Source organism: Mastomys coucha, unplaced genomic scaffold (genome assembly GCF_008632895.1).
Source record: "Mastomys coucha isolate ucsf_1 unplaced genomic scaffold, UCSF_Mcou_1 pScaffold6, whole genome shotgun sequence".
Classification (NCBI taxonomy): domain Eukaryota; kingdom Metazoa; phylum Chordata; class Mammalia; order Rodentia; family Muridae; genus Mastomys; species Mastomys coucha.
Window position 1 is genome coordinate 101872995 of NW_022196912.1, and position 4536 is coordinate 101877530.

Consider the following 4536-nt stretch of genomic DNA (forward strand, 5'->3'; position numbering starts at 1 on the left):
CAGAGTAAACAGAGATAAGGCTAAGTTTCAGACAGACCCACAACCAAGGCCCCAGCCCAGCACAGAGGAGGAACAAACATTTCCCAGCTTGTGTCAGAAGCAGAGGCCACTTTCTGCACCCGAGACCAGGAGGCAGTGTCTGCCTCTCTTCTGGGGAAGCAGAGGCCCTGGGGCTCCCCTGGTGCCCTCTTGGCAAATTAGGTCCAGACCAGGCAAAGCTCTCCAACGACTCAACTCCCAGGGAGGCCCTGAAACACCAGACCAGACATTTAAAAAAAAAAAAAACCCTGGCAGGATTCAAGAGAAGGGATTAGATCATTGCAACAGGATGAAGGAAATGAGGAACCTAGGGAGGGGAGGAGGGACAGGGGCCAAGAATGTCTCAAGACAACCCCAAACGCCTTCAGATGAAAGCCGGCTCATGCACCAGCAGCTGAGGCCACTGCCAGGAAGTCCTGGCCTCATTCAGCCCTTTTAAGGCGGGTAAAAATAATATCGTCCATACCCAAGGAGCACACTCTGAGATCAGCAAACAAATCCTGGGGAGGCTGTGAGAATGGTAAATACATTCGGGCACTCTGTGTGTACAGACAAAAGTCACCCCCACAGACACATGTGTGCCGAAGTCCGGGCCTGGCGTGCAAGCCCACGGGAGTGCATGTGTGTATGTTTGCGTGCAGCCTACAAACATGTTTTCACAAAGCACTGGGGAGAAGCAATCATTCATCTCCCAGGAATCTTAGCAACAGCCATCCCCAGAAAAGGCTCTGCCAGCTGGAGCGGGGATGAGTCAGCAGAGGGCTGGTGGGGGAGGGGCAGCTCCGCCCCTGGCCTGGCCTCCCCCTTCTCCTGGGAAGGTCTCCAGGCCTAGCCTGGCCTGGCTGCTGTTCCTGGGTCACTGCCTTGGCACTGGGGGCCGAGAACGCATTCCTGGAACCGGCCAGCACAGACGGCTAAAGGGCTTTTCCTCCTCCTTCTCCTTACCCCCTCCTGTCCCGCCCCACACCCGCCCTTTTATTTTTCCTTCTCCCTGCAGAACCAAAACACCATGTTCACGAGCCCCGGAATGAGAGCCAAATGGCAAGCATAGAGCGATTGGACACAGGAGCTGCCAGGCCCAAGCAGGCCAGGGAATGAGGACACCTCCTGCCAGCAGCCCAGGGCCCAGTGAGGGGGTGTCATACTCTCCTTCCATCTATCCCGGCAAAGGGTCATTGCTCAGGGCTCCTGGGAACAGGAGTTCTAGGTGATGGCTGCTGGGGAGGTAGGCTGTGTCACTCAGCCCGGATAGCTGAGCCTGAGGTTGCAAACACCAGAGAGGAGGGTGACCGAAGGAACAGAACAGAAGATTCATCATGACGTCATTGCCTGAGAGCATCAAGTTCACCTTCACTGAATGCTCGGGAGTGGCAGAACCGTCTTTTACAGATGGGGAGATGAAGATGCAGACAGGAGAGGCATGGGGCCCAAGGTCATCAGCAGATACAAGCCCAGGTCCTAGAGGAAGTGAAAGTAGGCTACAGCCGACTTGGATTAAAGACAGGTAGCCCTTGCCTTGTTCCCCAGATTCCACCTACCCCTGGTGTGCCAGGTCCACACAAAAACAAACAGAAATAAAAAACAAAACAAAGAGCTAGCGAAATCTCATCCCGGTCCTCACACGGATCTCAGCGAAGAGCCATAGGTGGCACCTCTGCAGCCTTGGTGAAGGTTGTCGTGAGCCCAGCCCGGCCCAGCCCAAATCCCTGGCCTCTTTACTGGAGGCAGGAAATGAATAAAAGCTAAATGAGTTTGGAAATGCCAGGAGGCAGTGTTTATCCCCTTCCCCCACCCCCTCCCCTTGGCAAGGACCGTGTAAAGTTACAGTTTAATCTTGGAAATGCCAGACAGCTGTTCCCCGTTGCTAAGAGACTGGCCCACATTATGCAGATGTCAGAGACCTCAAATGTCTGCCGGAAATTACTGATCATGTTGGAGGAGCAGAGGGGCCTTCTCTCGGCCAGGGAAGCGCAGCAGGGGACCCCCTGGGGATAGCAGAAATAAGGAGTCCACCCCTCCCTGTCTCTTCCTCAGATTCTCTGGAACCTAGGCTTCTGGGCTGGTCCTGACTCCTGGCCCCTTTCTCCTTTCTGTCTCCTCCTACACCCCTGCCTCTATCCTTCCAGGACAACGTACACTCACCCCCATTTCCACCCCCCACCTCCAGTTTTCCTTCTGGAACAGCTTTCCACTGTTCGATGTCCCTCTGTCTGTCTTCTGGTCTTCTCTGCTGCTTGGACAGCACAGAGCTGGCCCAGACTGATCAGAGAAGCAGCCGCCGCTGAAAGAGGGTGCTCTCTCACTCCAAGAGCCCTCCTCACCTGGAACTGGAAGTGGACATAGACGTGTGTGTGCATAGAACACATTTTCCCCCAACCTTCAGCATCCAGAGGAAACCCAAAGGGAAGGCCATCACCATGGCTACCAAGCTGCTGCATCACTGGTAGCAAGGGAAGGGGGACTGCCTTCTGAGTGAGGAGTGGAGAGGAGCAGTGGAAAGCCCCATACTCAGAACCTTGATTGAAGGGTCAGTGGTGACCAGCAGGCTAGAGAAGGGCACGGATTGGCTGCCGGGCAGGGCCAAAGCAAGCCATGGCACCAACTGGGTTTTCAGAAACACCTCTAGGTATTGCTGCGTTGGGGAGGGAGGGAAGGAGTATGGTGGTGTCAAGTGACTGAGGGCAGAAGTGACATCTCTGCTGGTGCATGCAGGTGCTCCTGTCCTCCATTCTTCCTTGCTATATAACCTTGGTCTTCCATCAGCCAGAAAGCACCAACCCTATAGAATGAAGACAGGCATACTTTGTGTGCTACGGAAGACGGCTCTAGAGATGAGAATGGTGAATGTGTGTGTGTGTGTGTGTGTGTGTGTGTGTGTGTGTGCGCGCGCGCGCGTGCATGTACACGCATATTGAAAGGCTTTGGAACCATGTCGCAAAAGCCCCATGAAAGAAGTCTTATCTTGCCTTCCCCAAAAGACTGTGGTAGAGTGGTGGTCAAAAAACCAATGGCCCTCTTGCTTTGCCAGGGAACACACACACACACACACACACACACCCGTCTATTCTAGCCTTACTAAGCTAGGCCTAGGCCTCCTTGGTCAGCTTCTCTAGGCCTGCACTTTTCTATAGCCACAGTGGTCTTGCCTGGAAAAATTGAGACACAGCAGAACAGGCCAGATCATTAGCTAATCTCACATTCTCCTACCTCATTCATCCCTGCCCTGGGTTCAAACGCCAGTACAACCTTTCTCCCTGGGAAGGGAAAGTCAGAAACCCCTGGGTTTCTCCTTCTAGCTGGGGAAACTTGGGCCAACAACCAAACCTCCTTAGCTCTCATTTCCCCTTTACACAATGGAATCCAACAGATATCTTAGAGGAGTAAGTGAGCTAAAACCCAAGTGACCCATCCTCCCCTGCTAAACTCTCGCTATGTGGGTACAGCAGGGTTCTTCTACTGGGGGCAGCTGGTTCCCAAAGGTGCCAGGCCTTAGATATGGGAAGAGGGGGACACCCAGACAGCAGTCATCTGCACCTCTACCTTCTCCAGAAACTGGCTGCTCCCCTATGTGGTTTGAAAAGGCTGTCTGGGGCTGGCGAGATGGCTCATCGGGTAAGAGCACTGACTGCTCTTCTGAAGGTCCTGAGTTCAAATCCCAGCAACCACATGGTGGCTCACAAACACCCATAATGAAATCTGACGCCCTCCTCTGGTGTGTCTGAAGACAGCAACAGTGTACTTACATATAATAATAAATAAATCTTTTTTTTAAAAAAAAAAGAAAGAAAGAAAAGAAAAGGCTGTCTGACAGAAACCAGGGAGAACTCTAAAGGGCAGGTACCAGCCAAGAAAAACTGAGAGGCAGGGCAGGGAAGATAATCACTCAAAAAGGGACTTCAGGAGAGTAGTGTACTCGTGTGCAAACACACACACATACACCAACACACACACATACACTGATACATAGAAACTGCTAAGCCAGAAGGGGCTCCTCTGCCGGTGGGCCGGGCTGAGTCCCTCTGCCTCTGGTCCTTTTGACCTCACTTGGTGAAGGAGAAGAGACAGCTGCTCTGTCTGGCCTTTGTTTCTTCCCAAAAGGCCTCTCCCATCCTGGTCTCGAGATCTCTGGCTCTCCCTACCACACTACTGCTCTTTCTCACCTTCCCCCTTCTCTCTCTCCCCACCCTGTCCTTTTCTAGAAGCGAATTTCTTGCTTTCTCACCCTTTCTTCTCAAAGCTCACGAATTCAGACGCCTTTCCTCTCTCCTTCCTTCTCTTCCCATGTCCTCCTCCACCCCACCCTTCCTTCTCCCTCCCTCCCTTCTCCACTTCCTCCCCCCTCCTCCTCTCCCTTTCTTCCTTTCCCTCCCCAACCTTTTTACTCTCCCCTTTCATCTCTTCTTTCCCCTCACCTAGACAAGATACCTGAAGTCCCCAGATAAACAAAGCCAGGTCAAGACTGTGCATCAAAGCCGGGCGGTGGTGGCGCACGCCTTT

At 53.1% G+C, this 4536-nt stretch overlaps 1 long non-coding RNA gene across 1 annotated transcript in view; it reads right to left on the reverse strand.

Moving 5' to 3' along the window:
• Positions 1 to 2642: 2642 nt before the first annotated feature.
• LOC116080119 overlaps positions 2643 to 4536 on the reverse strand; it is a 3249-nt gene continuing 1355 nt past the window's right edge. The window contains exon 2 of the long non-coding RNA XR_004114317.1: positions 2643 to 2818. This is a non-coding gene — a long non-coding RNA (uncharacterized LOC116080119). The remainder of the gene's footprint in view (positions 2819 to 4536) is intronic.